This window comes from Scyliorhinus canicula, chromosome 12 (assembly GCF_902713615.1).
Source record: "Scyliorhinus canicula chromosome 12, sScyCan1.1, whole genome shotgun sequence".
NCBI lineage: Eukaryota > Metazoa > Chordata > Chondrichthyes > Carcharhiniformes > Scyliorhinidae > Scyliorhinus > Scyliorhinus canicula.
The window spans coordinates 134,277,670-134,301,552 of NC_052157.1; the positions used below are offsets into that span (position 1 = coordinate 134,277,670).

At 44.8% G+C, this 23,883-nt stretch overlaps 1 protein-coding gene and 1 long non-coding RNA gene across 4 annotated transcripts in view; one reads left to right on the forward strand and one right to left on the reverse strand.

Annotated features, from left to right (window-relative positions):
* Positions 1 to 23,883, forward strand: part of pitpnm3 (PITPNM family member 3) — an 856,450-nt gene that overhangs the window by 287,175 nt on the left and 545,392 nt on the right. Inside the window, exon 1 of one of the 3 annotated variants that reach the window (XM_038814216.1) lies at positions 21,385 to 21,814. The exons of the other annotated variants lie outside the window; for them this stretch is intronic. The gene's annotated coding sequence lies outside the window, so the exon portion shown is untranslated. Of the gene's footprint in view, positions 1 to 21,384; positions 21,815 to 23,883 lie in introns of those variants that run through there. 3 annotated transcript variants of the gene reach the window in all.
* Positions 1 to 23,883, reverse strand: part of LOC119974885 — a 34,264-nt gene that overhangs the window by 4,653 nt on the left and 5,728 nt on the right. The gene's annotated exons all lie outside the window — the stretch shown is intronic.

The window sequence follows — 23,883 nt, forward strand, 5'->3', positions numbered from 1 at the left end:
TTGCCAGGCAGCAAACCCCACCTGAAATAGGTATGAACCTCTTGATGAACCATCAATTGAACGCGAGACGAGTTGCTGTACAAAAGTAAGGCTTTAATAAGCTAGATGTTAGCCCTGCGGTTGACTACAGTAAATGGACGACCGCCGGGCGTACTGGGTATTTATACCTCGCCCTGGAGGCGGGGTTAACTCAGCCTCTCGACCAATCGGGGAGCCGTCACATGACTGGTCTCAACCAATCGGTCGAGAGGCACATGACCGACCAGGGCCAATGGTAAGCCGGTGTTCTGCACCAATGGCAGGCAGCTATGTTAATCATACCACCACACCTCTTTAGAATGTATAAATTGGGGTTCAATGCCTGATCTTCCATTGGCTGGAGTGCAACTGAGCAACGAGGTGCTGAATTGCTGCAGGTTATTTTTCTAAATCTTCTTGTCGAGCTTTGCCAATGATCCTTCAGTTCGTTGATGACACTCCATGTCCTTTCACAGCCACTGGAGCACCCTCTTTAAGGGCCTACATCTGATGGAGCCTCTTGGAAGAGCAGCCAGACTTCACATGGCCCCGATCAATGACCTATCTATCGGCGCTCATTCAGCACTGGCAGCTCACCGGGGCTAATCTATTGTGGACTGACCATGAAAGCAGCCTGGGCCTCAGGTTAGCTTCATCCAGTAAGAAAGAACATGTTTTAAGGCCTGCTTAAATTTGCTGTGGGAATGAATTTACGATTCACGGAATATGTTTCCACACCTTCCAGAAGGCAATCAGACAATGCTAGTCGAGTGGCTCAGAGGGCTTGAGCACAAAAATGGTTGCCATGCAGCCAATCCAATCTGAGACTGTCAATTGAGTGGCTCAGTGTGATTGTGCACAAGAGTAGCTGCCGTGCAGAAAATGTATAAAATCAGGTTCAACACCCTCATCGAGATGGTGTCGTTGGGCGAGTGACCATTAACAGGAGAAGTTCCACTTGGAGCCAATCGGTCCTGGTCTGATTGGATCCACTTAGCCTGCAGTCCATAAGGTTATAAGATATAGGAGCAGAATTAGGCCATTCTACCTATTGAGTCTGCTCTTCCATTCGATCATGGCTGATGTGTTTCTCAGCTCCATTCTCCTGCCTTCTCCCCATAACCCCTGATTCCCCAATTAATCAAGGACCTATCTATCTCTGTCTTAAAGACACTCAGCGATTTGGCCTCCACAGCCATCTGCGGCAATGACTTCCACAAATTCATCACCCTCTGGCTGAAGAAATTCCCCCTCTTCTCAGTTTTCAAGGATCATCCCTTCAGTCTGAGGCTGTGCCCTTGAGTTCTAATCTCTCCTACTAGTGGAACATCCTCTCCGCGTCCAATCTATCTGGGCCTCTCACATTCTGTAACTTTCAATGAGATCCCCCCCTCATCCTTCTAAACTCCATCGAGTACAGACCCAGTGTCCTCAACCACTCCTCAGATGACAAGCTCTTCGTTCCTGGGATCATTCTTATGAACCTCCTCTGACTAACTAGTCAACCTCGTCTAACTATTTTTAAGGCACTCTGTTGTTTTCAATTTTAAGCGTTTGGCAATGAAGCTGTTGGATTTGTGGTGAAATTGTGTCAAATGTGATTACCACCTTCTCAGATGTTACAAATTGGCCAAACTTAGCCAGGAGAATAAGTAAATAGACACAATGGCCAATCAAAGGAAAAAGGCAAATCTGAGGGCAAGACCAGGGAGGATTTACTCAGTAAGTATGTAATCGGGAAAACCAAGGTTTTAGGCCTTTACTTCAAAGAAACAACCAAGACTGAAAACTTGCTGGTGAAGGTGGTGGAGTGGCCTGCAAACATTCTTGCAAAGCTGCAGTTAATGGAAGCCATGTGCGTTAGAGTTTGTAATTGTAATTGCAAAATGAGGAGCAAAGGATAAGGCAAATGGAGTCAGAAAAGGCAGAATTACAAAAGAAGGCCATTGATATGGAGACAATAATGAATCACCTTTTATGGCAATTAGAGGAACAGAGAGAGTAAGTGAGAAACACCAGTGTACAAATTAATGTTTCAAAGACAGTGGATAGAATTTCAACAAAAATATCATTAATTGAAAGAAGTATGTAAATGAGCTGAGGTGAGAGCAGAAAGGCTAAAAGGGAGGTAGAAGACGCCAAATTTGCATTTAGCATTTTGTGAAAGGAGTCATGTAAGGCTGTGAGTCATCAGCACTTCCAAGCCAAATGGAAGAACTGAAAGAAGAGATATAAAGGCAGCATTTCACTCTCCGCTGGTTAGATACCTGGCACAAAGGAAGATGGTTATGGTGGTTAGAGGACATCACTGCAGGAGTTCCTCAGGGTAGTGCCCTAGGCCCAGCCATCTTCAGCTGCTCCCTCAATGACCTTCCTTCCATTATAAGGTAAGAAGTGGGAATGTTCGCTGATGACTGCACAATGTTCAGCACCATTCATGACTCCTCAGATAATGAAGCAGTCCATGTCCAAATACAGCATATCCGGGCTTAAGCCGACAAATGGGAAGTAAGATTCATGCCCCATAAGTGCCAGGCAATGACCATTTCCAACAAGAGACAATCTAACCACGCTCTTTGATGTTTACTGGCATTACAATTGTAAAGGAGTTGGACATTTTGTCTGAGTGTGTAAAAAAAACAAAGAGGAAAGCATGGGGAAAGTTCCAGCCTGAGCAATCCTTTGATAATTAATTGGGTCACTGTCTGTGTGGAGTCTGCACGTCCTCCCCCTGTTTGCGTGGGTTTCCTCCGGGTGCTCCGGTTTCCTCCCACAGTCCAAAGATGTGCGGGTTAGGTGGATTGGCCATGCTAAATTGCCCGTAGTGTCCTAATAAAAGTAAGGTTAAGGGGGGGGGTTGTTGGGTTACGGGTATAGGGTGGATACGTGGGTTTGAGTAGGGTGATCATGGCTCGGCACAACATTGAGGGCCGAAGGGCCTGTTCTGTGCTGTACTGTTCTATGTTCTATGTTCTAATACTGTAAGTGTGCTGAGGTAAAAGCAGAAAGGCTAAAATGGAGATAGAAGATGTCAATTTTGCACGGTGGCCCAGTGGTTAGCACTGTTGCCTTACAGTGCCAGGGACCCAGGTTCAATTCCGGCCTCAGGTGATTGTGTGTGTATGTGGAGTTTGCACTTTCTCTCCCTGTCTGCATTTCCTCCGGGTGCTCCGGTTTCCTCCCTCAGTCCAAAGATGTGCAGGTTTGGTGGATTGGCCATCCTAAATTCCCGCTTAATATCCAAAGGTTAGGTGGGGTTACTGGGTTACAGGGATAGGGTGGGATATGGGGCTGGGGAGGGTCCTCTTTCCAAGGGTCAGTGCAGACTCGATGGGTGGAATGGCCTGCTTCTGCACTGTAAGGATTCTATGATGCTACAAGATGATGCAAACATTAGTAAAGGCAATCAAGAAGGTGGTAATATTGGGACCCATACATAAGGCTCCTGGGGGAGGGGAGTAAGAATTGATCCAGAACTCCCAACAAGGGAGCTGCACACAGCTTGAGTATTTATGGCCACTTAAGTCTGCTGAATGGGGCTGAACCTCTTTCCATGTCTGGGTAGAAAAAAATAAGGGATGCTACCTTGTGGACATGGAAGATTTTCATATGGTGATAGACAGCCAGACACAGTGCACTCAGCTTGGTTGAGTAGGACCCCTCTTCATATTGAACAGATTGGGGCAGTGTCTAAACCTCTAGATTTTCTGGTGGGGATTTAAAAGCTAAATGGGAATGCACATTCCTTAAATAAGATCAACCCAGAGCATTGGAATTTGATTGAATTTTGGCAACAATATAATATTACACATGGGTAATAATTGCTTGTGGCCCCTGCAGAGGAAGTAAGCACCGAGTGTACCTGGGGATATCAAGAAAGTAAGATGAAATGGTGTGCTCGTTCTGCAAAGTAGGTGGATATTGTCTGGGAGAATTGTTGGATAATATTTATGTTCTTGGACATACTCTTTTGCAATAAGGGAACGTTCACCTCCCACCAGCACTACCCCTGGAGGATGATGCCTGTGGAAATGGAGGTGGAAGGGGATCCTTGTGTATGACAATGGAAGCAGTACATGTACTCACATGAAGCTGAAATGGACCTATAGAGAGTGATAATATTCCTGATCGAACAGGGGGTCTTGCAACCCAAAGCGACTCAAACAAATACTCTTACCTGGCCAGTGAGCAAACCAGAAGGGTTATGGAGAATGACCATTAACTGCAACATATTGAATAGAAATATCCCCACCTGTGCACCCAGTGTCGCAACAGTGGGAGGCTTGATCACAACTACACCTGATGGCACTCCATCTTTCGGTCATCAGACACGTTATCCATTGCACCACTGGCCCTGTGCTCGACATTTCTCGTGGATTCTGGTCTATGTCATTTCAGAGGGAGGGCCAACATTAAGTTCACATTTATCTTTAAGGAACAGCAGTGTACATGGATGTGTTTGCCCTAGGGATCCTCAACAACCCCTGCATTTTTCATCAATATATGGCCGGGTGCCGAAAGGATTTTAGCCAGTCTGATCGGCTCATTGAATCTATAGGTGAGTTACTGCTGCTTACAAAAATCAGAGTCTAGCACTGGGATCTTTTGCATTAATTGTTGAAGCTATTGAAGGAAACTAGACTAAAGGTAAATCCAGGAGGTGAACGTTCCCTTATTGCGATAAAGTATGTCCAAGAACATAAAGTTTATCCAACAATTCTCCCAGATAATATCCACCTACTTTGCAGAACGAGCACACCATTTCATCTTACTTTCTTGATATCCCCAGGCACCTCTGTGCTTACTTCCTCTGCAGGGGCCACAAGCAAGTGGGGCAGAGGGATGTGCATTTTCTGGGCTTGGTAATCAGACAACGATAGATGAAGCCAAATAGAGCAGTTCATGAAAATTGCTGCGTCCTAACTCCCTAACATTTTAATGCCCATTTTGGGTCTGACTGGGTACTGAAATTAATTTACAGAGAACTCTGCTGCTATTTGAAAGGGGCATATTGGAACTGGAATGGGAGTGTGAAGGAGCATCTGTTAAACTGAAACATGATCTGCAGACTGCACCAAATGGGGGACTGCTGAAGGAAATGGATCATGACACGGGGCCCGCTTCACTGCACAGGCCATGTAGGCTACTCTGTTAATGGACAGGAAACCAATTTGCTGCTCGTGTATCAGCCTATATATTGGGATGAGAACCCAGTGACTCAGAACGGTTCATAGCTGCAAAAAAGCTGCTAAAAAGGTCACGGGAAAACAGACCAATATGAAAGTAAATTACTGAATGAGTGCAAATGGCTGAGTAGATTTTTAAATCCCATTGGAATTTAAAAATGATGTGTGGCAAAACTGGCAGTTAATCCACTTACAATGACAAAATTATGAGACTGGAACAGACTTAATTAACAAGCCTGAACTGGTAGAGAAGCCACACTTTTAACATTGTTGGAAAGGGACTGCTACAAAGTCTCAATCTAACTGATGAGCAAAGTGAACAGACAGCAGAGATTTTGAATCCCTTGAACACATGTTTTGAATCCATATGAACAGTATGCATTCAACACTAGAGTTCAGAGTGAAAACAAGACCATTGAATGGTACATGATGGCAGTATTGCAACTGGCAGGATCATGTGAATTTGGAAAGCTAAAAGATAACCTGCTTAAAAATGGATTAGTCTTAGGCATGTGAGACCCCTCGATGAGAGCATGTCTACTGAAAAATGAGGAACTGACACTAAATGAAGTGATGGACATGTGCCAAAAAGCAGAGGTTGTGAAATGTCAGCTGGAACATATGAATGGCAGAGCAGACCAGGAGATATGCTGAGAGACAGTCCAGAAGCAATCACAGACAAAGGGCAGGATGACAATACAATGGAGACTGCATACAAAGGAAAAGAAGGATTGCCTAGCATGGGGGAAAACAGAGTTGTCGCTGAAAGAAGCAGAATCATTTCACACACAAGTGTTTGCTGACAAAAAAGCAAACCAAGGATATACAGGTGGCCATTGGAGAGGCATCAGCAGGCAAGTCTGATGAAGAACCATACACCATGTTGGTTCAGTCAAGTCTATATGCGACAAATTGTTTGTGACTGCTACCCTGATGACTGCAGAGGGAGAGTATCGGGTGAACAAAAAAATGCTGAATAGACACTGGTGCGTCTTGCAACATAATGACCATCACAGATCATTGAAACAAAATTAAATTAATGGCCGATTTAATGAGGCCGTTCCACCTACGCTGCACATCTTTAGGTTGTGGGGGTGAGTCTCACGCAGACACGGGGGGGGGGGGGGGGGGGGGGGGGTGGGGGGGGAGAATGTGCAAACTCCACATGGACAGTGATCCGGGGCTGGGAACGAACCCAGGTTCTCGGTGCCTTAAGGCAGCAGTGCTAACCACTGCACTGTCCTAACCTTCACAGATTTGTGCGAGGAGTTCAACACGGCAATCCGAAAATGAAGCCCTCAAAAGTAAGATTGAGGCTACACGATGGCACAATATGGATACTGAGAGAACAAATTAGTCTGACTGTCCAATGCAACAACAAGAAGGAAGATCTCAATTTCCAGATCATGGATGGAATGCAGGGGCCTCCCATTTTAGCTGAAGTAAGTCGAAAATTTGGACTGGTAACCCTGAATGTGCCAACAGACCTTTACAACGTGTCACAGCACCCAAAACCATTGACCGCCGAACAGATCCTAGAGCAGCACAAAGTGCTTACAGGGTTGGGATGTCTAACTGGGGAATATCATCTAGAAGCAGATGACAGTGTAAGACCAATTCAGCATCTACCGAGAAGATTTCCAGCTGCCTTCAAGCTTAAAAGTTAAGATGCAAGAGCAGTGGCACAGTTGTTAACACTGCTGCCTCACAGCACCAAGGGACCCGGATTCAATTCCGGCCTTGGATGACTATGTGGAGTTTGCACATTCTCCCCATATCTGAAATGAATGAAATGAAAATGAAAATCGCTTATTGTCACAAGTAGGCTTCAAGTGAAGTTACTGTGAAAAGTCCCTACTCGCCACATTCCGGCGCCTGTTTGGGGAGGCTGTTACGGGAATCGAACTGTGCTGCTGGCCTGCCTTGGTTTGCTTTAAAAGCCAGCGATTGAGCCCTGTGCTAAACAGCCCCAGCTGTGTGGATTTCCTTCAGGTGCTCCGGTTTCTTCCTACAGTCCAAAGATGTGCTGTTTAGGTGGATTGACCATGACCAATGCGCCGGGTTATGGGGATAGGGTGCGGGAGTGGGCCTATTGTTCTTTCAGAGGGTCAGTGCAGACTCAATTGGCCAAATGGCCTTCTTCTGTATTGTAGGGATTCTATGGATTCTAAGAGCTGGAAAAGAGCGGAGTAGTAAAGAAGGTGACAACTCCTACTGACTGGATTAGCAGCACAGTAGCGGTGAAACAACTGAAAAGCTGAGAGTATGCTTAGATCCAAAGAATCTAAACAAAGCGCTGAAGAGATCTCACTACCCCATTCCAACTATCGAAGAAGTTTTGCCGCACTTTGCCAAGCAAAGATATTCGCAAACCTAGATGTGAAGGATGATCACTGGTGAATGAAGCTGAATGAAAGCAGCAACTTTCTAACAACGTTCTGGATGCAAATGGCTGTGCATGATGTTAGGTATTTCCATGGCTCCAAAAGAGTATTGCCGCAGACAACACGAGGCAGTCAGTGATCTTCCTGGAGTGGAAGCCATAGTGGCAACACAGTGAAATAAGCCATAGACCAAGAACAGAATTTAATACAACTGCTGGAGGGAGCTTGCCAGATTAACCTGAATCTGAACAAGAATAAATTGCAACTGAGGATGTCTGAAGTCAAATACATACATCATGGATTAGCACCAAAAGGCCTTCGCCCAGATCCTGTCAAGGTAAAGGGCTGTAGCAGCGATGCATTGACCAAGAGATGTGAATGCAGTGCAAAGATTTGCTGGATTCACTAATTATTTAGAAAATGTTTTGCCTACTTTGTCAGCAGAGTGTGAACTACAAACTCACTGCCAAGGATATGCTGTGATATTGGGGAACAAAACACAAAACGGTGTTCACTAAAATCAAACAACTGGTGATGACAACGCCAGTGTTTAGGTACAATGTTGTCAATGATGAAGCCACCTTGCAGTTTGACACCAGCCGTACAGGTCCGGGAGTAACCCTAATGCAGCAAAGTCAGCTGGTTGCATTTGTATCCAGGGCAGTAACGCACAGATTGAGAAAGAGTGCTTGGTTGTGTCCAAGTTTGCAAATGACATTAAGATGAGTGGTAAAGCGAAAAGTGCAGAGGATACTGGAAGTCTGCAGAGGGATTTGAATAGGTTAAGTGAATGGGCTAAGGTCTGGCAGATGGAATACAATGTTGACAAATGTGAGGTTATCCATTTTGGTAGGAATAACAGCAAACGGGATTATTATTTAAATGATAAAATATTAAAGCATGCTGCTGTGCAGAGAGACCTGGGTGTGCTAGTGCATGAGTCACAGAAAGTTGGTTTACAGGTGCAACAGGTGATTAAGAAGGCAAATGGAATTTTGTCCTTCATTGTTAGAGGGATGGAGTTTAAGACTAGGGAGGTTATGCTGCAATTGTATAAGGTGTTAGTGAGGCCACACCTGGAGTATTGTGTTCAGTTTTGGTCTCCTTACTTGAGAAAGGACATACTGGCACTGGAGGGTGTGCAGAGGAGATTCACTAGGTTAATCCCAGAACTGAAGGGGTTGGATTACGAGGAGAGGTTGAGTAGACTGGGACTGTACTTGTTGGAATTTAGAAGGATGAGGGGGGATCTTATAGAAACATATAAAATTATGAAGTGAATACATAGGATAGATGTGGGTAGGTTGTTTCCACTGGCAGGTGAAAGCAGAACTAGGGGGCATAGCCTCAAAATAAAGGGAAATAGATTTAGGACTGAGTTTAGGAGGAACTTCTTCATCCAAAGGGTTGTGAATCTATGGAATTCCTTGCCCAGTGAAGCAGTTGAGGCTCCTTCATTAAATGTTTTTAAGGTAAAGATAGATAGTTTTTTGAAGAATAAAGGGATTAAGGGTTATGGTGTTCGGGCTGGAAAGTGGAGCTGAGTCCACAAAAGATCAGCCATGATCTCATTGAATGGTGGAGCAGGCTCGAGGGGCCAGATGGCCTACTCCTGCTCCTAGTTCTTATGTTCTTATTGTCTTTTTGCTGGTGAGCATTTCATCATTACTTGCTTGGAAGAGTTAAAGTAACAGTGGAGTACGGCAACACACCTTTTCAAAGCATTTTTCACAAATTGCTCCTATCTGCTCCAAAGTGACTGCAAAGAACGTTAACTTGTTTACAAAGCTATCTTCTGGGTGTGTCATATAAGCAAGGGAAATAATTGCAGACATGCTGCTCATGATGAAAGTTGAGGAGGTTACAGCAGATTGCAGCATCTTCGAGATTGAACTTGAAGCAGCAGCTCGACATGCTCTGGAAGTCATCGACCCAACCGAGACATTGAATCTGACAGACAAGCGCCTTTCCCAAATCAAGCAAACTACCCAGTGTGATCCAAATCCACAAACACTACAACAAGTGGAGATGAAAGGATGAGCTGAGAGCATTAAGGACACACCTGTGATCATAAGAGTATATTGGGCATACCAAGATAAATTGGAAGCCCAAGATAGCATCTTATATAAAGGAAATAGAGCTATCAGCCCGAAGGAGATGAGAGGAGAGATACTGACGCGTCTCCGTGCAATATTCAATGAATTAATTGACTCTGAGAAAGGCAAGATATGTGCTTCATTGTCCAAACATGAGCAATGAAACTTAAGACCACATTGGTCAGTGTGGTGTGTGTAACGCATGCCATGCTGAACATGCTAGATAGCCATAGATGATGCATGACATCCCAGAGGGACTATGGATGAAGCTGGGAGTAGACATTTTCACTTTGGGAGGTATTGATTATCTTTTCACTAATTCGACTGCTGGAGGTTAGACCAGCTGACTTCAATGACGACAGGAGAAATACAAGAATGCCTAAAATCAAACGTTAGTCAGTACAGCATACCAGATGTTGTGATGAGTGACAATGGCCCTCAGTTCACACGTGCAGATTTCAGGTGATTCACAAAGGACTGGGAAATTCAGCACTACATATCGTCTCCACACTATCCCCAGTCAAGTGGAAAGGCTGAGGCAGCAGTGAAAATTGCTGAACGGCTTGTTAAGAAATTGAGAAAATCGAGCACTGACCTAGTCAAGCTAATCTTTGAGTAGAGAAAAATCCTTGAGTAGAGAAATATGCCAACTGAAGGTGTGGAAAGTAGTCCTGTCCAGAGATCGATGTCACGTCGCGCACAAACTACTCTTCCAGTGACAAAAAAGCTACCGAAACTAGAAGTAATAATATGCATGAGTGGGAAAGTCAAGGTGAAAGACAAAGTCAAATATCAGTTCGGTAAGACTGCCGGACTATTACTCAGCTGAGTACTGGAGCCCCAGTCGGGGTGCAAACTCGTAATAGGGGTCAGCTCACGTGGAAACATGGCACATGTGTAAAATAAATGATCACCTCATAAGTGGTAGAAGTGAACAACCAAATATACTAGCACAACCACAGGCATATCTGAATAACTAGTGAAGCTGTTCCTTCAGAACAATCAGCGGTTAAAGGAGAAAGGATCTCACCAGCTGCACTGAGTACAAAATTACCATCAATCTGAGAGGCCCACCAGTTCCCAACAACCACAATGGAACAATAACAATTACTGAGGCAACCAGGGGCAAGGAAACACCACTCTCCTAACGAGGAACATCATCCAGATTAGCAGCTCATATCAATGCGCACACGATCCATGAAGAGATCTACATGATTTGACAATTATGTATGTGCTGCTGGTGCAGTGACTAGTTGAATAAACAGTTGTTAATACATGAGAATAGTGGCTAATTTGGGTAGCTCACAGTCATGAAGGATCGTGCATGCAAATGTGCTTTTTGTTCACTAGGAAAAGGGGGATGTTTGTTTCTTTTGTTTAATATGAAAAGGGGGATGTTTGGATTTTGAAAATGCTGTCTTACCAAGTGTACTACTTAGTTTGCCACAGTCATGTAACTCTGCCATGAGGCCATTTCACTGTAGGCTGCCATTTCCAGCCAGTTCGTTTGGACCTCTCACTGAGGAACACTGAAGAAATACAGCTGTCCTTATACATGAACCAGAGACCAGCCAGGTCCTTCCCTTTTACCTGAGCAGCAGAGCCTCTGGATCTCTCTGGTAAGGCATTTGGGGAAGGTCTGAACCAGGTGACAAATGTGGTCGCCAAGTCCACCCCTCATACAAACACCTGCCAATGGTATGGGATACGAACTTGCACACCCCCCACAGAGCCAGTTTTATTTCTTGCCTTACAGATCTTTCAGATGGATTGTGAGGATGGTCATAGGTACCAGGAACCTTGATCTATGGTGGATATCTGACTGTAATGAAAACTGGTTTCCATCACTGTCAAGGTTTGGTTTTGGACAAAGTGATACTTCTCAAAAGAGAAGAAAAAGGGAAAATTCCTATTGTCCATGAAGATGGGGGATGGAGAGTAGACAGCCTAAGGGCCTCTGGTAGAGACAATACTGACACCACACAGGCCGATGTGACCCTGCTTCAATGGGCCTACTGGGATCTGAAGGGCGTAATTGGTACATCAAGAATGGGGCAAATTAAGCTTAACTGCGGGAGGATAGAGGTAACTAAACAGTCCCAAACTACAACAGGGCAGGATTAACTTGTTGGAGAAAAATGGACAAGTACTTTGTTGGGGGAATTTTTGTGCCGTGGATCAAGAGATCAGTGTCTGATGAAAGCTTTGGTGCTGGACGTGGTGGATGATTTTTGGGTCTGGAATAGTGATAGGGGGTCCATGGTGAGGATCCAGTGGACTTGAAGACAGACAAGTCCTGGCATTTAAGGTTGATCAATAACACGGCTACAGTGTGTAATACGGGGATGTTCCTGGTGTATAGTAAGAATTTAGCAGCAATGAATAAGAAATTGGGAGATAGTACGTCACAACCAAAACAAATATTACAGGATATGAGTACTAACCAGGATCAGGAACTTAATGAGGATCAAGTTCTGATCATAATTTTACACAATATTGTGTCACACAATTGGAAGACCATGGGCGGGATTTTCCGTGTTGCACCCGTTTTCTGGTGTGGCGTGTCCCCGCCGGAAGCAGGATTCTCTGTCCCGGCAGCCGACCAATGGGGTTTTCTATTGCGGGCACTCCACGCCATTGGGAAATCCACTGGCGTGAGTACGCTGCCGGCAAAATGGACAATCCCTCCGACGGAGAACCAGCCCTATGAGTGGGTATTTTCCGGCCCCTCGTATGTGCTTTCCGGTGATGGGGGCGACTTGCTGTTGGTCGGTGGCAGGATCTTCCAGTCCCGCTGATGTGGCTCTCCCATCCCGGTGCCCGGAACTGGAAGGTCCCTCCAGTGGGAAGGGCTGGAAAATCCCACCCTATGCGCGCATCCGATCTGCTTATCAAGATGCAGGGAAATATTGTGAAACCATGAATGAGCAACAATATCATTGTGGGGATATGATCTGTCCAGTCCAATCTAGTACCTTTTATGTTGTACTCAACTTAAACCTGTTTAAATTTGTGTTCATGAATTAACCAATGTCTACTCAATTTTGAGCTTATGCTTGAATAAAGTGGATAACATGAAGGTTGATTGGGACCAAAATGTTGCCAAGTATGGTTTTGAACCCCCTCCCAGTATACTTGACTGCACATGGAAGGCATATTGATCTGTCTATTAAGCATTAAGATTAGCATACAGAGTTTACCAGGACTGGTATTAACAATCTGAATTCTAAATCCTTCTTTGCTCTGGAATTGGGATATGAATATCAGCATTCATCCTTGGGTACAGATCGTTTCTCATATGGTGGTACGATTGACAATCGTGGTAGACCTACTGATCGATCTGGCTAGGCGGGTGGAGAAGCAAAGGGGCGAGAAGATGAAAAGCTTAATGGCTCAGGTATATCAGAACATCATCTAGAAATGTACAAATGGTCTTGGTAACACGGAAGATGTTTTAAAAAAATAAATAACAGAGGCACTGGTGAGCGTATGTTTGAAGATTTGTTTAGATTTGCTGTGGAAATGACCTGACAATCATCAGAACATATTACCACGCACTCCAGAAATTAGGCAAGCCCGCTGCCAATCGAGAGGCTCAGGTAGAGTGGGCACCCGAGCAATTGCCATGCAACTAACGTGTAAAATCAGACTAAAACAAACCTCAATGAGGTGGTGCCATAGTATCATAGAATTTACAGTGCAGAAGGAGGCCATTCGGCCCATCGAGTCTGTACCGGCCCTTGGAAAGAGCACCCTAATTAAGCCCACACCTTCACCGTATCACTGTAACCCAGTAACCCGACCAAACCTTTTTTGGACACCAAGGGCAATTTAGCACGGCCAAACCACCTAACCTGCACATCTTTGGACTGTGGGAGGAAACCGGAGCACCCGGAAGAAACTCACGCAGCCACAGGAAGAGCGTGCAGACTCCACACAGCCAGTGACACAAGCCGGGAATCAAACCTGCGACCCTGAAGCTGTGGAGCAACAGTGCTAACCACTGTGCTATCATGCCGCCCTTTTTTACTCCCAGCCCCTATCGCCGTCGAGAGCGAGACCATCAAGAGGTGATGTCCCAGTGGAAGCCGATCATTGCTTGTCAGGTTGGATCCAGTCAGGCTGCAGTCAACCTACGTCTGACCATGGACTAACCGCACATTTTACATCACCCGATCTTTCGATTGTCAGGTTTTGGCAATAAAGCTGTTGGATATGAGGTGAAATTGTGGCAGTTGTGACTCTCAATCTCTTGGATTTTCCAAGTAGGTGGAGTAACTATTCCATCCATCGCCTGGCTGATAAATGCTGAAAACAAAAGTCAGCGCCAGTGCCTCTTGAGCAATCTCGGCGGGTAGAGGAAATATTTTGTAAGTTGACGGCATCATAGCAGATGTCCATTTTGTGCTAAGTCCTATCGGTCATTAGCAGAGTTGCCAACAGTTGCAAAATCTGAGATCCAAGGCATCCAGGACACCAGTCAGCCATAATAAACCTGAGGTGTCACTTGAGACTGGAAGTATAAAGATAGAACTAAGCTGCACTCCATCACACGTGTCTCCTGGGAGTGCCTGCCTAGTTTTCATCTGTTTGCTGTCCTATTACCACTGATTTTACTGCTCTAACTCACTGATGCTCTACAGTGATAGGTAAAATAAACCTTGCCATTGATTTGCAAGAGATGGTCTTGCATTCAGAGGAATGGGTGCTGGCTGTAGTATAACATCGTGTTGAGACAAGCCAAAACTGAATGGTAAATATTGACTGTCCACTGTAAAATGATAACTTTCATTGACATGATGCCTTTGACGTGGGAAAACATACTTTGCAGGAGTGTCATCAAACAACTTTGACATGGAATATTGGGATTTGTGCATGGTCGCAGAAATTCTCAGGAGTGCCTTCAAGGATTATTGAGTGGTTTAGGCAGGGAATTTCAAAGCTTAGAAACTATGAAGCTAAAGGTATTGCTGCCACAGGAGAAGCGAGGGATCATAGAATCCTGCAGTGCAAAAGGAGGCCATTTGGCCCATCGTGTCGGCACCGACCCAGCGAAAGGGCACTTAACCATGTCCACTCTGCCCTATCTCCATAACCCCATAGCCCCATAATCAAACCAGCACATCCCTGGACAATAAGAGGCAATTTATCATGCCCAATCCACCTAACCTGCACATCTTTGGACTTCGGGAGGAAACCGGAGCACCCGGAGGAAACTCACGCAGACACAAGGCGAAAGTGCAAACTCCACACGGATAGTGACCCATGGTCTAAATTGAACCCGGGTCTCTGGCACTGTGAGGCAGCAGTGCTAACCACTGTGCCACCGTGATGCCCAACAAAATTTCAAAATTGGAGGAGCTTAGAGTTCTAGGGTGTAGTTGTCGGGTTGGAGGTGCTACGGAGATAGGGAGAGTCAACGTCAGGGAGGGATATGAAAATAAGGATGAGAAGTTTAAAATCAAATTTTGGTGGACTGATAGCCAACATTTGGCGGGGTGCTGCAAATATATCTGATAGCAATCTTGGCGGCCGTTTTCAATGGAGTTTAGAAGAATGAGATGCAATCTTTTTGAGCCATATAGGATTCTCAGGGGCCTTGACAGGGTAGATGCTGAGAGATTGTTTCCCCTTGTGGGAGAGTCAAGGACCAGAGGGCATAAGCTCAGAGTTAGGGGTCACTCATTTAAAACAGAAATGAGGAGGAATTTCTTCTCTGAGGTTAGTGAATCTGTGGAGTTCTTTACCGCAGAGCGCTGTTGGGTCATTAAGTATGTTCAAGGCTGAGATAGATAGATTTTTTTAATAACTGCAAATTTACACAAAACAAACAGAAACACAGATACAGGTGTCAATGTACAACAAATACATCCTAAAAGAACAGTCATTACAGCATGAAGAACAACAAGACCGGATGACTCAGGGACAAAATCCCCAACCGGTTCCCATCACATTTAAATATTCATCTGCTCATGAGCAGGTTACAGGCAACAATTTAGCCCCACATCACACTCGTAGCTTAAAACAGAATGACAGAAGAAGAAAAGAATCCCTGAGGACCCCAGAACTAAGAGGACCTTGGCTATCTCTGACAGCGCAATTTGCGCTCTCCTCCAGGCCCTTACTGGAGCAGGCAGCCACTCTCACATTCGAGAAGACAAAGACAAATTCAAAGAGGGGACCAGGCACGCCACCCCATGTCAACAATCCATGGTCTCTCACAGGAAATGTAAAAGGACAGCAAGAGCAAGAGCCAAGAATGAAGCAACGGTCTCCCACAATCCCATTACCCCACCCTATGACCACAGAAAAACACAGCACCCAGCCATCAACATTGATACCGCCCCCATAGGGGCTAGTTTAGCACTGGGCTAAATCGCTGGCTTTTAAAGCAGACCAAGGCAGGCCAGCAGCATGGTTCAATTCCCGTACCAGCCGCCCCGAACAGGCGCCGGAATGTGGCGGCTAGGGGCTTTTCACAGTAACTTCATTGAAGTCTACATGTGACAATAAGCGATTTTCATTTAATTTCACTGTGTCAGGAGGCCATCAGAGCAAAATGGCTGCCCCCTGGAACTGGGGGCTCCCTCCCCCCACACAAGGGCGTCAAAACTAAAAAGAATATAGGTGTCACTCTTAACACCTCATCTGGTTCAAAGACAATGAAGTGAGGAAGAGAAAGAACTGTCAGAACTAACCCCTGGGATCCACACTATTGCGACAAAACAAAGATCGACCAATCAACAACCTTTGTGCCTTCACCAACTCAATGCCTCTCCAAGCACGAAACCACCATCTCGGGACTCCCCATGGCATCCTCAAAGGAGGTACCATCGTCCGAGGGACGCAGGAATAAAGACCAGTAGACCAAGCTTGGCCCATCCCAGCGCTGCCACAGAATTTAAAAAATGAAGGAACTCACCCCTAAGATTACTCTAACCCAGGGGTGGGCAAACTACGGCCCGCGGGCCGCATGCGGCCCGCCAAAGGTATTTCTGCGGCCCACCAAGTCATTAAAGGGGGGGGGGGGCTGTTGGGTTACTTACTGGTATAGGGTGGATACGTTGACTTGAGTAGGGTGATCATTGCTCGGCACAACGTCGAGGGCCGAAGGGCCTGTTCTGTGCTGTACTGTTCTATGTTCTATATGAGGCGCCCAGAATCATAACCGGGTGGAGTAATTATTTTACTTAACATACTATGCGGCCCTTTGTGAATTGTGAATTTCTGAATGTGGCCCTTGCACGGAAAAGTTTGCCCACCCCTGCTCTAACCCCATCCATCCCACAACTCCACAAAGCCAGGTCTGGTCCCATGGGAAACACAAGACTCAATGGAACCCTCCTGAGAGGAACCCCCCCCTTACGCACCACTCACTACCAAAGTTAGAGAATATTAAGGGCAACCTTACCACAAAGGTTGTGACAGCAGAAGAACAGTCAAAGACTGTTTAGGATAACCAACCAACTCCCCCCTAAGGGGACCCTGACAAATCCCTGTCCCCAGCAGGGTAAAACCCAGTCCACCTGAGCCCAGAGAAGACTAAGTGCAGTCAAATTGGATCTAACAGTGGGGGACCTTCCTCGAAGATAACGAGGATATACTAACCCTATGACACACCCTCCATCCCTCACTTGCACTCTGGCTCTTCTAATCCTCTTCCCGAGGATACAAAACGATAAAGGAACTGTGCATAAATCCCGTATACAATATCCAGCTTAACATGATGCAACCTTAAAATTTAGGATAAATAACGGTGCAAGTCATCACCCCCAAATAATTCACCTCCCTGCAAGCAAATAAAATAACATTAACAGACAACATCATGTTTATCCGGGGTTTAAGTCCAGGATAAAAGTTGAGAAGTGAGGTAGTCATCAGGATAAAAAACCACTCGATTGGCACAGGAAGAATGTCAACATCAAGAATAGTACAGGATTTAAAATGGAAAGCATCTTGCAGGATCCTCTATGGATTTCAACGATCAGAACACAAACTTCATCATTTCCAGCCTGCCAACACGACTGGGCTAGGCCAAGCCTGGTTTTGTGGTCTTTATCCTGATGTCCCTCGGGTAATGGCACCTCCTTTGGGGCTGCCATGGGTGCCCGAGATGGTGGTTCCATCCTTGGAGACGCACTGAGTTGGTGTAGGCACAAGGGTGGGGCCCAGTCTTTATTCTTTACCCTTGATTAGTTCCTCTCGTGAGTCAACTACCTAAGCTCTGGCAGGGAGGACAGCCAGGCCAGCTCAGGAAGTCCTCACCCCTCTCGGCCGACATCCGGAACAGGACCACACTGACCCAGAGTTTGGAACATCATCGTGACCCAAGGCTTTGAATGATAAAATCAAATGTGCTCCATCGAATCTAAGCCTTCTGGAAACATGGCAGCCAGTTCTCAAACGTGGCCGGGAACCTCTCCAGCATCTCACAGGAGACACCAGACTCAGCAGGGCTCTACCCCGGTTCCCCCATATCCTCATCCACATCCCTCAGGAAGGACAATGGGCAATGCAATAGGACCCCCACCCTGCGGAGGTGGGCTTCCACCAGGAATGCTTTCTCCAACACAAGAGCCTCACCATGAACCAGCACTGCCTTCATAAAGACATCTCGCAACTCCTGGAACTGAGTTCTGACGTCTCTCACCTCAGAGCCAGTCAGATGGATTAGCTTCATCACTGGCAGCCATCATCCGCCGGAGGACACCATACCGTCAGGGCAGGAATCCTCTCAAAAGCAGCTGTGCCACCAAAGACAGGGCCTCACCCCAACTCCCTTCACCTGCCATGAATCAGCGAAGATCAAAACCTATTAACTTGACTCAATAAAGCTGAAACACTCACCAGTAACGCTTGGTAATATTACATTAACCATATAGACAAAGAAAAGACAAAACGTTGTGCACGCGGAAACAAATAAAGATTGAAAGATGAGCTTGCGAAAATGCAGCCGATCCCACACTTCATGTGAGCCTCCCCTCCCCGCCGAGATAGACAGATTTTTAATCGGTGAGAGAATCATGGTTATGGTGATAAGACAGGAAAGTGGAGTTGAGGATTATCACATCAGATCAGTCATGATCTTAATGAATGGCGGAGCAGACTCGATGGGCTGAAAGGCCTACTTCTGCTCCGTGTCTTACAATGATAATCTTAGTTGTCACAAGTAAGCTTCCATTAACACTGCAATAAAATTACTGTGAAAAGCCCCCAGTCGCCACATTCCGGCGCCTGTTCGGGTACAGAGAGGGAGAATTCAGAATGTCTGAATTACTTAACAGCACATCATTTGGGACTTGTGAGAGGAAACCGGGGCACCCGGAGGAAACCCACGCAGACACAGGGAGAATGTGCCGACTCCGCACAGACAGTGACCCAAGCTGTGATTCAAACCTGGGACCGTGGCGCTGTGAAGCAACCACTGGGCTAACCACTGTGCTACTGCGCCGCCCAATGGAGACTGCACTTCTGTACTTGACCTTTCTATCTGTCGACTGTCGGCATTGTTTATATCGCTGAGATCTCCTGCCTTAAATGGTGCACTTTATTTTAAAAAATATTTTTATTGCTCTTCACATTTTACATTACATATTTCGGTTTGAACGTTGAGTTCCAGGTGTCGAACCCGCGTGTAGTATTTTACAAAGGCAGTCAAGGTGTGGTTATATTTATACAATAGAGAAAATTTAATAATCAACAAAATATGAACAGACGAGTCTCACTATGCGTATTTACATTTTCCTGCTTCATCTCCCTTCAGTGGCTGTGGGCCTCATTTGACCAGACTGCCTCGGCTGTCCTGCTTGTTGTTGACCCGAGCTTGTGCCTCCCCACTTGTTGCAGCTCCCTCTGGTCCTCCTTTTGCCTTTGGATCTATCTCCGGCGGCTATGCCCCTTGTGTTTTGTGGTCTTATTAGAGGTTTTTACCCATCCTCTCACTCTTTCTGCTGTGGCCGTCCAGTGGTAGTATTGCAGGTTTGGGAGGGCTAGGCCTTCTATGCTTATTTCTCTGCAGGACATTTTTGGGGATCCTTGGATTCTTCCCCCCCCCCCCCCCCCCCCTCCCTCCAACACACACACAAAAGACCATGATCATTTTGTCTACTGTGTTAAAAAAGGATTTGGGTATGCAGATCGGTGTGGATCTGAATGGGAAGAGGAATCTAGGTAGTACGTTCATCTTGATCGTCTGCACCCTCCCCATCAGGGAGAGTGGCAGTGTGTCCCACCTCTGCAGGTCCTTCTTTACTTCTTCGACCAGATTTGTCAGGTTCCATTTGTGGATCAAGCTGTGCATTTTGGAGGCCAAACAGTCTGCATGGGAACAATAGTTGTCTGTTTGTAATAAAAGCAAAGCTGCAGATGCTGGAAAGTGTTATATTACTGAATTGAAATATAAATATTACTCTTTTGTCTTGTCGCGTAGTATTGAATTCTGATGATAAATAGTCGAAGTCTTCCAGATGATGACAAATTATTTATTGAGTAATAAAATAACATAACTTGTGAGTTCTTTCACTTTAATACTTTGACTCGTAAAACAAATAAGTAAGTTTCGATTAAACTAACAATTATGATAATACACTACACTCTGATCTGCTCATGTCTTCACTCTAGCTGTTCACACACAAACTAAAGAAAGAGTGGGAAACTCCTTATATAGCTCCTGTTAGTGTTGCCATCTAGTGACCATCAGTCTGTACTTACTTTACATTAACTGAACATGTATTAACACATACAAAGATCACTACAGAAACCTGAAACAAAAACAGGAAATGCCGGGAAAAACTCAGCAGGTCTGGCAGCATCTGTGGGGAGAGAAAGAGCTAACGTTTTGAGTCCTTACGACTTTCTCAGAGCTTGTCAAGAGTTTTCTGTTTGTGTTGATACAGCATGTGAGCTAATGGCTCCAGTTAAATTCTTCCCGGAATAACTAACGAGCCGCCATCACATCTATCCCTTGCATGCTCTCACCCTCCTTCATGCCATGCGCAGATTCAGCAAGGACTGAATTTCCATCAAAAATGCAGAGTATGCAAATTGTCGATGCATAAGACCCAATTTCCAATCTGTACAGGCACAGAGGCAAGCACTTATTTCACTGAAGGAGACTTGAGAGGCAATGATCACCCATTACTGCATCATTTAATAATTGTTCCGAACCCATTTATTACTCACTTCATGCTTGCTCAAAAATGATTTGAAAAGAAAAATGTCAACATTCCCATACACAGTGAAGGAATGGTGAACGACTGGAAGTAAAGCAGATGAATAATGCAATTTGAAGAGCAGTCTGTTAATTGTTTTGGTGGTGGTGGGTGTGTGATGCAGATTTCGTGTTTCCTGAGTATGGTTCAGCAATTCCCTTTTTCCTCTATTCCTGAAAAAATAACTTTCTGTCACCCCGCACACCCACACGCAGTGACCTTGAAAATGACAATGCCTATTATTCGAACATTTATTGGATACCGTACCAGGAATTAATCACGAGCTTTGTTTTTCTTTGTTTTGCCAAGAATTGTCTGTCTTCGCTGCAGAAGTGTTTTTTTTTAAGCTGGCGTTTATATCCCAGGACTTGGAGGGAAAACGGAGACTTGTTCATTTAGTTTGACAGACTGACCTTTTGAGGCAGTGTAAAGGCCTTTTCGAATTGTGCAACTGGCCCTGCTCTCATTACATTGGAACAAAATAGACCCACTCGGTTTGCAGACTGAGTAGTTACCTGTCTTGAGAGCTTGATGCCTCTGTAAGCAATCCAGTGTGTACGAGGCAGACTAGTTCTGTTAAGCTGATTGGTTGTTGTCTCGCTGAGACAGAAATCTGAGAGCCCATGGGCTTTATCTCTACCTCTGCTTCTTGCTCCCCCTGTCCTTGGTTTGCAGTAGGGACACTGATGGTTGCTGTACGCCAGCAATATTGATGAATGTAGTTGCCGTTTTTTGTGTGTGTTAACAATTAAGACAGTGCACACAGAGATAGGATGATCCTTATGCCTTCTATGCCTCCCTTTTCATCCTATGCGTCCAATCTCGAATGCTGAGCTGATATTTGTATTCTCTGCTCCTGCACACGATTGTCTAAATATTTGGATACGAGACGACAAAAGATTTTATTTTATTCCTGAAAGGTAGGTTTAATAGAAAAGATTATAAAAGAAATGCTAAATGCTGAGCAGAATTGCTTGACTGTGTAACGTTTTGTAGTGATGGAGCCTTTGCAGGAATGTCTGCTGAATTTAATGTGAAGCTTTGAATGATGTTAACTGTGCTCTGCAGCTCTGAGTAACCACGTTAAATGATTATTTATTTTCATTTGTAAAACTGCACGCACGGATCAAAATAACAGCCAGTTAGTTAATCTGAAAGAGGCAAGTATGCATCAGATTAAATCCAAATTTATTGCTTAGTAGTTATTTATGTCTCTGACACTATGTTATGTCTCTGTTATGAAAGTATGATAAATGCTGAGCAGCCGTCTGGTGTGAAATTTTAACCATTTAATGGTGAGGGTCTATTCTGCATCTCTGTACTTTTAGCATAAATTCATTGGTTAGCAAAAGAGATATAAATAAGTTGGGCAAGTTGCTTGTTTTTGACAACTATCTAAGAATCTTTTACATTGTCCCAATCTATCCATGAACATAGCAGAGTCTTCGCTGTAAGTTGGTAATTATTTTATTCCAGACAATAAATTTAAGTTTCTATCTGGTTAACATGGAGACCGGCTTACATACCATGACAGGTTGCTAAACCACCACTTTAATTTCTTGTCTGTGAAGCAAAGTTTCATCCAGAGCATCGGTTATGTGCTGCTGTTTTATGTTTACAGCAGTCCAGTTCCTCACTGGTTAATCGTTGGATAATATTTCCTTAATGTGGCATTTAATCAGCCAGCTAAGGCCCCTGTCATCTTAAATGTTCCATTAAATCCTGCATTCAAATTTGGTGTTTGTCAACATTTTAACAAGCTATGTGTGCTAAGGTACAAAGCAAATATAATATTGGCATGGTTGATGGCCATACAGAATTCAGTGTAGAACTATTTGTTTCAACACTTTCAGATTCATTGATAATTTTACAGTGTGATTGTTTTGCAGTGTGTGATTATGGATATTATACAATGCTTAACCAAAATAAACCCGCTGTTCACTTATTATGGAACTTAATATTAATAAGACAAATAATAATAACATTTTTTAAAAATCCTTTAACCTCCACAGAGAATTTGAAACCCTCAGCCTGAATACCTGCAAACACTATGTTATCTAAATTAGATTTCTTATAAGTGACACACTTATTCTTTGTTCATTGACAAAGGAGACCAAAAGATTTATTCCATCTGAGAATTTAACTACTTGTGTTCAGTGGAGCCTTTGCTGACTCTGAATTACTTCAATGCCATATGTTTTGTGTCGGCTTGGGATAATGATGGATGACTGTGCTCAGAAATGGCATGTTTTTGTTCCAGTTTTCGTTGACTGAAGACATCATATAGTTCAAAGTTCAGCAAATGATAGAAAGCGAGGGTTGCCTTTGCCCTGACAGTTCCTGACGTCTAAAACATTAATCTGATCAGTGAAAGTCTATATATAAGACATACTAGCACAGTAGGAACAAAGTCAGGTATGAGGGAAATGTGGTGCACTGACGCTGTCCTTTCATTATTGAGATGCTAACTGATGGAAGTAAACAGTTTAGGAATGATTGTGGTTCCTGGAGGTGTAAGGTCCCTGTCTAAAAACCACTCATAGGATGGTACTAAAGTGAAAACTTTTCTTGCTGATATCATAAAGATCAGTGATATGGGTGATAGAACATCGAATTTACAATGCAGAAGGAGGCCACTCGGCCCATCGAGACTGCACCGGTCCCTGGAAAGAGCCCCCCACCAAAGCCCACACATCCTCCCCATCCCTGTAACCCAGCAACCCCACCCAACCATTTTGGACATTAAGGGCAATTTAGAACGGCAAATCTACTTCACCTGCACATCTTTGGTCTGTGGGAGGAAACCGGAGCACCCGGAGGAAACCCACGCAGACATGAGGAGAATGTACAATTCCACACAGACAGTGAACTAAGTAGGGAATCGAACCTGGGACCCTGGCGCTGTGAAGCAACAGTGCTAACCACTGTGTCAAGGGGATTCAATAAGGGGTTAGTCTGAGATGGGGGGTCAAGCATATTTTGAATTTTA